The 16700-nt window shown below is 33.3% G+C and overlaps 1 long non-coding RNA gene across 1 annotated transcript; it reads right to left on the reverse strand.

Moving 5' to 3' along the window:
* Positions 1–6824: 6824 nt before the first annotated feature.
* Positions 6825–14483, reverse strand: LOC137398951 (uncharacterized). Its single transcript, XR_010979076.1, has 3 exons — positions 14440–14483; positions 9197–9277; positions 6825–6970 (listed from the first exon to the last, which is right to left on the reverse strand). It is a non-coding gene; the product is annotated as an uncharacterized lncRNA (long non-coding RNA).
* Positions 14484–16700: the final 2217 nt, after the last annotated feature.

Raw genomic sequence — 16700 nt, forward strand, 5'->3', positions numbered from 1 at the left:
TCTAGGCTCACAGATGGTCTAAGAATGCCAAATGGTACCATCAAGCCGAGGTACTTCACAAAGCCATTACCGAATACAAGAAACTCCTTCGACAGGTCTTACAGAGCCAGCTCAATGCCAAGAACCAAATCATGGCAATAAATACCTACGCACTGCCAGTAATAAGATATCCAGCAAGCACAATAAAGTGGACTGAGGAAGCCATCAAAGAAACAGATATAGCAACTCGTAAACTGCTGACCATGTATGGAGTACACCACCCAAATTCTGATACTACTAGATTGTATCGTGATAGGAAAGATGGCGGTAGGGAACTCAAAAGAGTACAGCAGACAGTGAAAGAGGAGGAGCAAAGCATCAAAGCATATGCAGCCTCCATGGCCAACGCAGATAAGTTGCTAGCTGAAATTCAATCGGCTGCTCTTACAACGGACCTACGCCCTGATGATGAGGAAATTGACTGGCACACGAAACCTCTTCATGGTGCTTACCACCAACAAATATCTAAGTTTGGCGATCTTCACCAGACATTTATGTGGCTGAACAAAGGAAACCTAACGGCCAATACAGAGTCGCTAATCATGGCAGCCCAGGAGCAAGTGCTCCCAAAAAGCAACTCCAAACGAAAATCTATCACACTAGAGACGATCCTAGATGCAGACTGTGCAAAGATGCACCTGAGACCATCCAACACATCATCAGTGGATGCAAGCAGCTAGCAGGAAACGAATACACTGAGCGGCATAATCATTTCGCAGGTGTTGTGTATAGAAGTCTATGTGATGAGTATGGCCTTAATAAACCACAACACTGGTGGGAAGCTCCTGGTAAGGTCAATGAAAATGACAGCGCTAAAATCCTCTGGGACTTCTACATCCGGACTGACAAGCATGTCCTAGCAAACCAACCAGATATAGTGGTTGTAGACAACGAAAACAAGAGGGCTACTATAATATATATAGCAGTACCAAATGACTACAATATAGCCAGCAAAGAAAAAGAAAAGGTAGGAAAATATCTCCGTCTTATAGAAGAGATTGAAAAATGCTGGAATGTGAGAACAACTGTAATCCCAGTAGTCATTGGGGCACTGGGGGCAATCACACAGGCGCATAAAATGTGGCTTGCCCAAATACCAACAACATTCAACTCAGGTGAGTTGCAGAAAAGTGCGCTATTGGGAACAGCTAAGATCTTGAGGTGAGTGCTCAAACTCCCAGGTCTCTGGTAGAAGACCCGAGTTAGAGCAGAATTTACCACCCATACGGGGTATACAGGGTGACGAAACAATTGATATATATATATATATATACATATATATATATATATAAGTGCAAAGAAGGAAAAAGTTTTTAGCAACAGTTTATGACTAAAAGTTTCATACTCTAGTATGAAACTTTTAGTATGAAACTGTTGCTAAAAACTTTTTCCATCTTTGTACTTATACATGCTCGGTGGACAACTTTGAGCACTATATCAGTGAAGTCTCAACCATTACCTATATATATATATATATATATATATATATATATATATATATATATATATATATATATATATATATATACATTGATTTTCTTAAAGTCTGGGAGGCAACCTAGTTGTTTCATGGCAGGAAGTCAACTCTCATTGGTAATGGGATTTGTGTCCTTTGCCTAAGCTCTGAGCTGCACTGATGATGCTTCAATAGCTGAAACAGTACTGTCTGTAGCATGAGTATATGCTCCCTCACTTTGGTTTGGTTGAGCACTCTGTGAGAGGTGCGGCACTATTAGCCTTTGTGCAAAGCTCATCATTTTTGTGATTGGAGCATTTTGGTGCCAGCACATTGACTTTCTTAAAGTCTGTGAGGCAACCTAGTTGTTGCATGGCAGGAGGTCAACTCTCATTGGTAATGGGATTTGTGTCCTTTGCCTAAGCTCTGAGCTGCACTGATGAGGCTTCAATAGCTGAAACAGTACTGTCTGTATCATGAGTATATATATATATATATATATATATATATATATATATATATATATATATATATATATATATATATATAAATGTTTCCTCACCCCGGATACCCCGTGTGGGTGGTAAGTTCTGCTCTAACTCGGGTCTTCTACCAGAGACCTGAGAGTTTGAGCACTCACCTCAAGATCTTAGCTGTTCCCAATAGCGCACTTTTCTGCAACTCACCTGAGTTGAATGTTGTTGGTATTTGGGCAAGCCACATTTTATGCGCCTGTGTGATTGCGCCCAGTGCCCCAATGACTACTGGGATTACAGTTGTTCTTACATTCCAGCATTTTTCAATTTCTTCTCCAAGAGGGAGATATTTCTCTACCTTTTCTTTTTCTTTGCTGGCTATGTTGTAGTCATTGGGTACTGCTATATCTATTATAGTAGCCCTCTTGTTCTCCTATATATATAAGAGAACTTTTTCTTGTATATATTATATATATACATATATATATATATATATATATATACATATATTCTGGTGCCATGTATTCTGGTGTACATGTAATCATATATATATATATATATATACATATATATATATATATACCCATATTTCCAAGTTAGGAGTTGAATAAATATATACCAGTTAGGAGGTTTCGGAATATAAGGGATTAGGAGTTAACGCAAATATATATGGGTAAGCCTCCTATATGGTCTAATTTATCTACATTGTAGATATATATATATTTATTCACCTCCTAATTATTATATATTTTTATGGAAATTTTAGGAGAATATGGTATCATACAATATATATTCATTGCCTTATCATACTTTGTATATATGCATACTAGAAAAACTATCAAAACTTGGAGAATGTCTAGATGGTTGTCGTAAATTACATATCAATTTGAAGGTAAAATAATTCATAACTCAATGAGTAAGCAAAAATATTGATTACCAGTTAGCAGATTGCTACAAAATACACATAAATTAGAATGTTACCATTGTAACTTATGTAATAGTTACAATGGAAACATTACATAGCATGGCATAGCTTACATACCCTTTGGTAAGATGCCATAACTTATATCATTAAGGAGTTTGCTATAACTTGTTTCGTTTAGAGGCTGCTCTGATTTACATATAATAAAGTATGTTGCTATAACTTATAGATCACTTGATAAATTGCTATAATTTGAATTTCACATAGTTGGTAGCAATTATCTATATATCAGTGAGGAGGCTGCTATAAGTTATATATTATTTAGGAGGCTGCTGCTATTTATAAAATGTTTTGGAGGTTGCTATAACTTACATATCATTGCAGAGGCTGCTATGAGTTACATATAATTTAGGATGTTGCTATCACTTATAGATCACCTAAGACCTTGCTATAATTTGAATTTCCCATAATTGATAGCTATTATTTATATATCAGTTAGGAGGCTGCTATGGATTATATATTAATTAGGAGGCTGCTGATATTTATATATCATTTAGGAGGTTGCTATTACTTACATATCATTGCAGAGGCTGCTATGAGTTATATATAATTTAGGATGTTGCTATCACTTATAGATCACCTAAGACCTTTCTATAATTTGAATTTTCCATAGTTGATAGCTAATATTTATATATCAGTTAGGAGGCTGCTATGGATTATATATTAATTAGGAGGCTGCTGATATTTCTATATCATTTAGGAGGTTGCTATAACTTACATATCATTGCAGAGGCTGCTATGAGTTACATATAATTTAGGATGTTGCTATCACTTATAGATCACCTAAGACCTTGCTATAATTTGAATTTTCCATAGTTGATAGCTATTATTTATATATCAGTTAGGAGGCTGCTATGGATTATATATTAATTAGGAGGCTGCTGATATTTATATATCATTTAGGAGGTTGCTATAACTTACATATCATTGCAGAGGCTGCTATGAGTTACATATAATTGAGGATGATGCTATCACTTATAAATCACCTAAGACCTTGCTATATTTTAAATTTCCCATAGTTGATAGCTATTATTTATATATCAGTTAGGAGGCTGCTATGGATTATATATTAATTAGGAGGCTGCTGATATTTATATATCATTTAGGAGGTTGCTATAACTTACATATCATTGCAGAGGCTGCTATGAGTTTCATATAATTTAGGATGATGCTATCACTTATAGATCACCTAAGACATTGCTATATTTTGAATTTTCCATCGTTGATAGCTATTATTTATATATCAGTTAGGAGACTGCTATGAATTATATATTAATTAGGAGGCTGCTGATATTTATATATCATTTAGGAGGTTGCTATAACTTACATATCATTGCAGAGGCTGCTATGGGTTACATATAATTTAGGATGTTGCTATCACTTATAGATCACCTAAGACCTTGCTATAATTTGTATTTCCCATAGTTGATAGCTATTATTTATATATCATTTAGTAGGCTGCAATGAATTATATATAAATTAGGAGGCTGCTGCTATTTTTACATCATTTAGGAGGTTGCTATAACTTACATATCATTGCAGAGGTTGCTATGAGTTACATAGAATTTAGGATGCTGCTATGACTTATAGACCACATAAGAGTTTACTATAATTTGAACTTCTTATAGTTGGTAGCTACTATTTATATATCAGTTAGGAGGCTGCAATGAATTATATATTAATTAGGAGGCTGCTGCTATTTATATATCATTTAAGAGGTTTCTATAACTTACATATCATTGCAGAGGCTGCTAAGGGTTACATATAATTTAGGATGCTGCTATCACTTATAGATCGCCTGAGAGTTTGCTATAATTTGAATTTCATCTAGTTGGTAGCTACAGTACTATTTATATATCAGTTAGGAGACTGCTATGAATAATATATTAACTAGGTGGCTGCTGCTATTTATATATCATTTAGGAGGTTGCTATAACTTACATATCATTGCAGTGGTTGCTATGGGTTACATAGAATTTAGGATGTTGCTATGACTTATAGATCACAAAAGAGTTTACTATAATTTGAATTTCATATAGTTGGTAGCTACTATTTATATATCAGTTAGGAGGCTGCAATGAATTATATAGTAATTAGGAAGCTGCTGTTATTTATATATCATTTAGGAGGTTGCTATAACTTACATATCTATGCAGAGGTGCCATGGCTTACACATAATTTGGGATGTTGCTATCACTTATAGATCAACTAAGAGTCTGCTATAATCTGTACAATAAAACAAAAATCTGTATAAAACAACAATAATTGTTGTTAGAACTTACATATTGTATAGTATGTTAAACTTTAACGTAGGAATCAATAAATTTGTATTTAAAACAACAACAGCCACCATGCTTGATACTAAAAAATTCAACTAGTCAAGTACCATAGAATGGTCGTTGCTTAGTCACCAAACGGAGTAAATTTATTCAGACGTCAAGTTTAATGCGATATTACAAAAGCCTCAACAACAAGAAGACCCTGCTGCCAGTTTAATTTTGCCGCTTCTTGAGTAAGTTGTGGGCTCGGGCATAAGTCATCATTATAATTTTCAAACACCAATTTCTTTTAACAGTATACAGCTCTGGCATTTTTGGTAGTTTGCCTCAATCTTCCGATCATGGCTTTTTGAACTCTCAATTTTCTTTTAGGCTGCATAACTTTCTGCTCACTATAATAAACGAATAATTTAACTCAATATTTATAAATATGGTCTATGTTATAGTTTCTTATTCGGTCACATATCGCTGCTGCACTGCATACAAAAACTTTAAAAAATTAGTTGGTAACAATGCATGGACGCAACTCAGTTACTGTGATTGCTAAAATGAAACACACACATCTTTGCTTGCTGTGCATATTATCTACAGTAATAATATGAATTACTTGCACAACATACTTAGTTACTCAATCTAACATACAATAACAGCAATGTCTTTCTATTCATCTTAAGCCACTCTTAGAACGTTAAGTAAAAACATTTCCCCATTCGGAATGGAGTGTCAGGTTGCAAAACCTGCGCAATACCACAGCACCATAAATTGGGTAGATTCCAAACAAGCCCATTGTACCTATGTAGAACCCAGGGAAAAACTTAATGTCACATAGAGAGCCAATAAAAATACAATAACATTCTATCTTGAGGGCATTTTCGCTTTTCAAAACTTCTTTCTTACTGCAATTTATTGTTAGCAATGATCAGTCGGGCTGGACCCAGCACAGTACCAAATTTCTTCTAACTTTAGATATCTTGACTTTGGGTGGTTTTATTGATCAATAGTAATACTGAGTGCTATTATCCACATTTTACCAGTAATAATAATGCCCAGAACTGTCAAGAAATTGATAGAACATTCTACTCAGACACATTCACTTAAATTTGGAAAATGACCCAAAAAGATATATTTCTCATTGTGTAGTGAATTTCTGATTGTTTTTAGTCAAGCACAGCGTTCTAAGTAATCTTTTGGGCTTGTTGGTTTGACAGTAAGTTGTCAGTAGACTGGCTGCTGCGGCATATTTCCTTATATTTGGTTTTTCTTTAAAAGAATTATTATAATTTATCTTAGAGCTTGTTTCTTGAATAATACATCATAGTGTACAGTGCAGTACAACAGATAATATCTATTGTCGGTATTGTATTATCTATCATAGTCATTGTTTTATGCACATTTTCTGTACATAAAATAATAGCTAAGACTGCTTGATACAAAATAACTATACAAGTGCATTACTGCGGAGTTGGCCACTTTTAGTCTTCAAAAAGAGCACATTTATTGACAAATACAACGCAATGATAATAAGAAGGTTCAACAACATAAAAAATTCAGCTGGCATTTTTTCTCGCAGCCTTCTTTAGCAAGTTGTTGGCTCGAGCCCGAATCACTCTAACACTTCTGTTAGGCAGCGTTGAGTGTATAGCATCCAACACTGATCTTGTTGGCAGTTTGCCTGGTTTTTCAGTCCAGTGCTTGTCAAATTCTGCTATTTCCTCTGCACTTTACCGTTTTCTGCTGACTGAAATAGTAAATAATGTGAATTATCATTTATAAAAATCTGATAAGCTATGGCTTTGATGAATCACATATCATTGCTCAGCTCCATTCAAAAGTTAAATTAGTCTTAAATTAAAAGTTAATTAGGCTAATACTTGACCTATGGGGTCAACCACTGTGGTTAAACACGCATTGTTCAGGTGTTCATTGAAACCACTAATGCCTAGATTGCTCTAGATACCTAAATGCCTCTGACTAGGAGAGCTATGTTTTGTAACCTGACAGCAGCAGAACACAAAAACTAGTGTCAGCATTTATGTAGGCAACGAATTTGACTGAAATACTTGAAAAGTTAGACACCTTTATTTTTTCTACTGCATTTGAGCTACAGCAAAATAATCACGCTTGTTTCCCTAGTACATTGTGTTAGTTTAAAGCCACTTATCATAGCATCACCCACATTTAATCTGATGTCTGAAAATCACTCTTCGGTGTTGATAATCCATGTATGTCACTCTGCACTTATTTAAAATCAATGCATTTTTGATTAGATGCTACTACACAAAGAGAAATATACCCTTGGGTTCTTTTTTTAAATTCATGCATTAGTGATTTGCAAATATATGAAAGCAGAGCCTTATTTAAAACTAAAATCTTTTTGCGTCGATATTTGCAAAGTTATGCTTGCTATTTTAACCTTGACCCAAAACTCCAATATTATAACATTCTGAAATACAGCTAAATTGACATAAGGTAGAATCTTAATTTGAAGGCCATGTTCATTTGAGTGCTACTCTAGAAAACTACTCTTGAAAACTAGAGTGTCACCCTTTAATTGACAACCACATCCAGCTGACTGCGACTTCAACATTCTTTGATCTTTGGATCCGATTTTGGACAGGATGGATAGAAAAATGTTGACAAATTTTTACTAACAATGACTCAGTTACAACAATAGCAATTAATACTTTTGTCAATGCATATTGAAGCGAGTTTTCTAACTTCTAAGCTTTACAGTGTTTTCGTTGAAGCTTTGAAAGCAGCACCGTGGAAATAATTAATAACTCTATCAGGCTGATAATAATTTTATTGTTTAAGCGGCCTTGATAGTTCGGCATATATGAAAAACCCGTTTAGCAAATATGATGAAATCTGTACTACTATTTGAGGCTAAAATTTCTTGCACATGCTACAGCATTAGAATAAGCAGTTAACAATGGCATTTTGCAAGCTCAACGCCCAGTGTATATGTTATCACTGGATCACAGCTTAGTTTGTGTGTTATATAGTTTTTATGTGTTTTTTTCAAAAGAAGTAACGTTCACTTGAACGGTGGCGTTCTATCTTTAACCGTCATCTATTATAGTACAGGTCTAGTAGAGGGGCGTTTAAATGAATGGGGATTCAATTAGAGATTACATAATATTTTATTAACCCTTTCACCGCTGCATGCGCATTTAGGTGAAATCAATGGACGACCGGCCTATGTGCATGTTGCGAATTTCCTGGCAATTGCGTAGTAACTTAATTTTATTATTCGTTGACAACATAACTAACAGTCTTTAAGACTTTTTATGGTATTGACAGTGTTGTCCAAAGGTTTCCCTGTAAAATTACCCTAAACTCACAAAGCAATTTTAAATTTTTGTTTAGGACTTTTCAACATAAAAAGAAACATTTGTTCTTTCTGATTTTTGAAATATTTAGTGCTATTATAGATTTCGCAAGTAAATCCAGAATTGAAAACAGATAATTACTTATGTTGATAACAATATTGATAATTGTTGATGACTGACGGATTAAGATTTTAGTGATTACACATATAATTAAAGTAGCAGCTCCAATAGTGACTCCAATGGTGGTCAAAGTAATAGTTTCGTAAGAGTAAGGAACATGGTAGAGCATTGTTTTTCGAGATTCGAAGGGATCGTAGCTTCACATAGCATTAGCAATGCACAAAGTAGGAATGCATTAAGTTTTTTGAATAGTACTATTTTTTAACGTGTTGGAAAAATAAAATCTATAACAAAAAGGTTTTAGATAGAGTTGAAGCTAATATAGATTGAACATATATTATGAAGCACAATCAACAATTTTTGCCACTATAATTGGAAGGGTTAAAAAATGCAGTGCCATGGCATTCAAACATAGATTTCATAGTAATATTATTTCTTATAAATTTTTTGAAATAAAACTTTTATTAATGTGGCACGCTCTTGTGGAAATTAACCGTTAATCAGCAACATACCCCCTTCAAGAAAGCGTCCAGCTGTGCTTCGTACCATTTTCCATCTGGTGGATATAGTGCTTGGATGCGGTGACCAGGTTTCTACCAAAATAAGCAAAACAATTTTAATAGCCCAAACAGATGTTATGCAGATTAAAAATTGATGCAAAAGATGCCTGATGTTTTTAGGTTTTTCAGCAAATCCGTGTCCCTACCTCCCATTACTAAAATTCTATGAAGCAGTAATATTTTATCTCTTGCGATATTCTTCTACAAAATTGAAACATAGATTTTAAAGCTTCAACGATTTAAAGGATTTCATTTACTCCAGTCACTTACTTATGACTCAGCCTCTAGTTTGAATCAGTATCAAATTACGACTAAAATGCATCAACTTGTTAATTACAACGAAAATAATACATTATCATAACTTTATACTGCCCTAAGCGAGCAAAACGCCCTATCTGAAAAGTTTTTCAAAATTCACTTTTTTGTGCTTATATGTAATTTAGGTTGACATTTAACATGTCTCGAAATTTCATATATCTGAGACCACCAGAAATAGCACTTTTCACAATGTGCAAAATGCCCTATCCACATTTACCACACATAAAGTGGCAATCAAAGCTCTCTATCTGCAGATACAGCGTTTTGATTGGCCTGAACATACCCAAAGTTGGACATTATGAGCAGCATTATGTAATCAAAGAGTATATAAACAAAGGGAAGCGAAACTGAAGCATATATATTTGGTTGTTTTAAGGCAGCTCATACAAGCTAGTGCACTTCTAAGTGCTCATCTTATTGCTATATTTTTTATCATAATATATTTATTATGACAGGACGATATCTAAGTGACAAAAGTCTCGATTTAAAGATCCGACTCAGAGATTTGATGAAAAATTTGTTTTAATTACATGTCCATTGGAAGGTTTTGCTTTTTTAAAATACTGACATTTTTGCACTCAGTTGTTTGCTTTAAATTATTTTCAATAAAAGCGTTTGATCTTTTTTAAACTACTATTTTACTTACTCCTTTCATTTCATGACATCAGGTTTGAAGGATACCTAGATCTTTGATCATCTCTTAACTTTTGAGCTAAATATGGCTATTACAGGGCTTTAATCCATGTGTTGACTGGATGAGTAATAGGAATTGCAACATATATTATTTTGTTGACTAATTGCGGGTTAATATCAGAATTTAAACTTGTAATCCTTTGATAATCCAGTCATGGCAAATGGTCTTGTGGCAAACTAACAATGAGAAACCAGTCCAATTAAGCAATCAAAAGGCCCTATCTGCAGTGATAGGGCGTTTTGATTGCCTAGTGCCAGCTTAGTAAATTGTCAATTTAAGCAAACAAAATGCCCTAAGTGAAATAACTCCTTTGATTTTAAAGTTTCACGAAAAAAAAATTCGGTAAAGATTGTTGGATATCTCACCATAATAAATAAAAAAAAACAACTAAAATACTGCTAATACTGATGCCAGGTTCAACCAAAACGCGTTTGTGCTTGTGCTGAACAATTTACAAATATCAAGATACAGCGTTTTGCTTGCTCAGGGCAGTAAAGTATAGGCTACTAATAATTCTGCCTGTTTGGTGCTATCAATCAGCTAACACTACTAATCAGAATAAAAAGCATCCATAATTATTTTAATGCTTTTTAAAAAGTTACAACGGTTAGGAGCATCGACAGAGTCACAGATATTCATCAATTGCTGGCTACCATGCTATATGTTACCATTATTATTTTAATGTGTGTCGGTTAATCTCACAAAGCTACCCTCGTGTATAATTACAAAGTTATCATTTTATGAAAATTAGTAATAATTTCATTCTTTTAGCATTATAAAGTTGGGGTTTCTTGACCTTTTTAACTTGACAATATTACGATCTTGCAATTAAGGCAGTAAAATCCAAATCCAAATTAGCTGCGAAAACCTATGCATTGTTGTTTGCCGTCGCAATTTGATGACATCAGTAAGTTGCTTTGATATAGTATTTAAAGTGGCTCCCCCTACAGGTAAAAAAATGGCCACTACCGGTCTAACCTTTTGCATTGGTATTGAGGCGAAGTAAAATACTTTTTCATGATGCCTTTTCACCATAATATGGTACAATTAATTCAATGACAAAATTGGCAAAAGTAATATCAAACAAATGTGGCAAACAAATATACCAATTGTGACATGATTAGTCTGTTCTTCTGCTGCTGCAAAACCCTAAATGGCTAGACGCGTGAAAAAAGCAAAATGTTTAGCGGCTACAATCTCGCTAGAAGGTTGAACTTATGTGATAAGTCTTTAGGTTGTGTAGGAGTGAGAGGTTGGCTTGTTTCTTACAATCTATTTAATCAATTGACTAGCATGCAAGAAGATAGCAAGCCATGCCACATTAGGAGAATGAGTCACTTTAAGCACAAACCACAATTGCATAAGTACATAGGTCATTTCTGCTAGTGAGAAGACCTTGGAGAATAAGACCACATTATGCAATTCTGTGAAGATTTTATTACTGCAGTTATACTTGTGCTGCAATATTTCTAAAACAGTGAAAAGCAAATGAGCTGCCCAACCACAACCTTATTCATTATAAAGTTACAAAGAATAGGAATAACAACAATAGCTTTCATTCAGAGGCTGAGGCTATTGAGAAGTAGAAAGTGAATTAGCTAAGAAGGCAATAGTAGAACACACATAATAAGAGCATAGGCATCATGATTGACGTGTATGCAGGCAATGAATTCATGTACAATTTCACTACCAAATTTTTTAGTAAAGCTAGACACCTTTGGCTAAAGAGTGCTAGATGTAGGTCAAAACAGGCCAGTGACAAATCTCATGTTATGCATCCTTGTTTGGACACTTTATTTCTAAATTGTTTAATGCATTGGAAGTTTAACATAAAAGTGTGTTAAGAATGCACAAAGAACATTGACAGCAATAACTGCATAGTACTGACAGCAATAACTGAATAGAACATGATGTTTAATTAAAATGTAAAATAAAAATAAACGTTTTATTTTGTTTTGGTAAGCTTGCAGCAAAAATGTTTGCTGTGCACATAAAATATTGTTTTGCTCCAAATACTTTACAAACAAGTAATAATAACTTTATTGATGCAAATTGTACTGAAATTATATTTGCTACGAGCACCAATGGAAGTCAAAAAAGTAATACAATTCTTACAGACCTTCTAAAAACAATGGCCTTTGCTGCTACAAAAAAGTGAGTAGACCCATAGGAAGAGAAGTATAGGTTCTTATAGTGCTAAAACTACTTTTGGTTCAGAAATCAGATTTGAAAAGAGCAATGAATTATTATAAGCATTGGCAAAATGTTTGGGATGGATAGGAAACAAAGCTGAGTATTGCACATGCTAGTAATTTAGCTAATGTAAATAGATTTCCTACACTACCTAATTGAAAGCATCAATGCAAAATCTAAATACATGTAAATACTTACTAGCCATAGTACAGAGTGACCGTTTAATGTTTGTCAACATAACATCCGTACCGCTTTGAGCATCTTGAAATTATATTAAAGTTGCTTTCATTATGAGCTCCCTATGACATTTTAAAGTATTAAAATGGGCAAATACAAGTTGCATTTTCAGAGAACTTTTAAATTCAAGTCAGATGCCACAAAAAGTTCCTCTGCGTTGTTTGTAGTATATTCTAAAAGTGCTAACACTACATTTGTTTTAAATTTTAAAGTTGACACAAATAATTGAGCAAATTATGTAGCTTAGTAGTAAAACTTTTGTTAACATCAGCAAACAAACTGCATACATGCTGCCCGATATCGAAGGCCAAAAATAATAATATATATTGCTATTTATATTTTAACCAATAGTTTTGCAGTTTTGTTATTGTATAGCAATTTGTATAAAACCTACTGTATTTCAGGTTTGAGTAACTATGAGTTTTAGTAGTGTTCTGACCCTTCCTATCGCGTGTTTTCAACATTTAGAGGTAATAATTAAAAGCCATGAGCTGAATTGCGCAACTTCAGCAGCATATTATACATATATATCATTCGCCAAACTCATTGTCTTGAATCATCAAAGTTCACTAAATCATTCAAAAGGAAATACATACACTTGTATCTCTAATTCTGATATAGCTTTACCCTTTTACTGCCACCCATGTACAAACTAAGCTACCGGCCTACCGCCAGCCATTTCACCGAAAATTGCCAATTTAGCTTCATGACATGTACATGAAGCATGTATACAATTTTGTTTCAACTTCAAAGTTTATCTAGTAACTTTTTGTAATATATTTTATTTTGCTAAAATGTTAACATATAGTGCTATGCAAAAATCAATGTACCTTCACTTTGTGCATTGCTAAAGCTATGTGAAGCTACAATCGCTACGAAGCTAAAACAATGCTCTACAATGTCCCTTACACTTAAAAAACTATTATTTTCACTATCATCAGAGTCACTGCTGCTACTTTAATTATCTGTGTAATCACAAAAATCTGAATTTGAATTGGCTATAGTGTCATCAACATACATGTAAGTAATTATATGTTTTCTGACTTGCGCGATACTTAACAAAACTTACACAAAAATGTCCATTTTTATTTTGGAAATTCTCAATAAAAAATTTGAAACTGCTTGGTTATCTTAGACTAATCTATTAGAGAAATATTCGAACCACACTGACAATACCATCAAAGTTTTAAAATCATCCGTTATGTTTTAACGGATAATAAAATTAGGTGACCACGCAATTGTTGGAAAATTCGCAAAAATGTGCAAACGGCAGTTGCTGACAGATTTAGCATAAATTCGCATACGGTAGGAAAAGAGTAAAAACCAACAAAATATTTGTCAATCTCCTGCCTCTAAACATGATATCTCAAAACTGATAATTACTCTCAGTGTTGACTGAGTAACTAAAAGTGGTAATGAGTAACCATGGAAAACTATTCATTTTATATAATTATGCAATTGCTCAGCAATTGCAACCATGTCATAAAGACTAAGAAGAGCAATACTAAATCTCTTTGCTATGCTACATTCCTTTGATTGGTTTGCGCTATTTATATCATGTAATCTGCCAATAATAGATGAATAGAACACAAAAGTGGCGTAATGGTTTATGTAAGCGTTTGAAATAATACAATGCCTGTAAAAATTGACAACTTTTCTTACTGAAGCTATGGCTATATCAAATTATCACACTAATTTTTGGCTCGCATGTATAATGTGCTAGTTGACAGCAACTTATTGCAATATCGCATACCTTTAATTTTATGTCTGCAAATCAGTCTTGGGTGTGGGCCATCAATGCTTCTCATCCAGCAGTTATCTATAACTAATTGATTAATTTGATTATGAAGCGTCATTGATTATTTGCAACTATACAAAGAAAAACTAATTTTTGGCATGCTGTTACATTCTTACGTCAGGTATACATTTGCTAGTTGCAGTAAAACTTTGTACAGTATATTTTGTGTTGGTGAATTTAAAGTTTTGCTTATCATAGTAACTTTTCCAAAACATCAAACATTACTACATTTCAAAATACAACCTTACTGATATAATGTTTTATAGTTTGTAATCTATACTTATGTACATGTTAAAAAATATTATAAAGTTTGGTAGATGAAACCTTGATTATTTTGACATATTTTTTATGCAAACCAACGTGTAATTAGCAACATACCTTTTCTAGAAAAGAACATCCAACTTTGTCTAATACTCTCTGCCATCTGATGAATATACTGGCATTAATGCTTACCAAGTTTCTAAAAAAAATGAATAGATAATTCAAATAGCATAAACAGATATACAAACCAAAATGAATGCAAAATACACATTTTAGTTCACTGGTTAGGTTTTTTGGCAAACTTGAATGTCTGCCTCCTACTACTGAAGCTCTATAAAACAGCTAAGCTCTTAATTACTACACAATTACTACACAAGATTCAAACTAAATATTAAAAGTTTTAAAATTCAAAGGCCGCATATACACCACTTACTTGCTTATGCCTATGCATGTACTACTATTACTTACAAAATCATAACTGAAATACGCAAACTCTCACTATTCATGATAACAACAATACAATTACATAATGATCATGATATTCTAACAACAGTTTTGACTGTTGGTAGAACCACATTAATAACTTTACTTATCATTATAAAAAAACATCAAAAATTATTATATTAATAACTGAAAATAGATTAATGTTAGAGAATTAACTGATTCACTAAAATAACTATTAATTGTCAGCTGGCGTGTCTGTGTTGATGTTACAAAACCGAACATTCGTGTAACAATAATAAAATCCAAAATTAGGATTTTACAAAAAGTTTTGATATTCTCCTTTATGGTATTATAATGCTGAACTTTCTTGACTTTTCTATGCAGAACAATATCAGCAGTTGGATGACATAAACAGGTGTAAAAAAATATATATCAAACGTGTTCTATGCTACATTCCTTAAAAATTATAATAATTGAAACATACTTTTTTCACGCTAGTCCTATTTCTTTATTAAATAAAATTTATACTGCTTTTCTACAACTGTATGTTTCAAGTAAATAAACTGTAAATTGACTAAAATAACATGAACAACTTACCAAATGTGACGTGCTCCCTTACATGTAGTTATTCTGCTGCTACCAAGCTCTAGTAGACTACATGGGTGAAGAACTAATAGTCCTAACAGCCACAGCAACATTATAACAGCCACATCTCGCTAGCTGTTATATACTGTGGTTATACTTTTGCCACTTTATTTCAATAAATTTAAAAAATCAATTCTTCGACTAAAAAACCATCTCTCAGGTATTGCATTCGGATGAAAAGTTTCAAAAAAGATTTATTTTGTGGCTGGATGCAACGGCAGCAAAAATATGAATTGCACTGATTATACACTTATTTAAACTTTTACTACAGCCATGCTTAAACATCAGTGGAAACCATAATGTGCAATTATTGTGAATTTTCACAAAAAAGAGCAGATCAATGAGAAACCGTGCAAAAAAAGGGAGTGCTTAAATGGCAGTCTTGAAAACCATAAAGAGGGTCAGCAAATAAATTGTAATGTATTGTAGTTTGTTAATATACAACTTTATTTCCCAAATCTAATAAAGCTATCATGAATATTAGCAAAACTGACTGTATCCGACATAACTGCTAATTCCTTGTATTGGCTGATGATTAGTCATAAGCTTATTGCAATATGTTTTTAAATAGATTGTGCTATTAACTGAAACGATACTAAAACACTTAGAAGTAAGAATATTTTAAAATTGATATATGCCTCCTAGTTCCATATATAAGAGCCTCCTAGAGTTGGTAATTTATTGATAGAAAATTACACATTTTTGTTGGAGTTGTCTCCTCTTTTCCATATATATGAATATAGATATATAAGGCAATTATGGGAATCATGTTTAAAATACTTCTATAGGGTTGTTAAGCACTATAAACACTGCTAGAATTAGGAGGCTCCCTGGACGCCTCCTAATTTTTCAGAGCCTCCTAACGT

The sequence above is a fragment of the Watersipora subatra genome, chromosome 6, assembly GCF_963576615.1.
Source record: "Watersipora subatra chromosome 6, tzWatSuba1.1, whole genome shotgun sequence".
NCBI classification, from domain to species: domain Eukaryota; kingdom Metazoa; phylum Bryozoa; class Gymnolaemata; order Cheilostomatida; family Watersiporidae; genus Watersipora; species Watersipora subatra.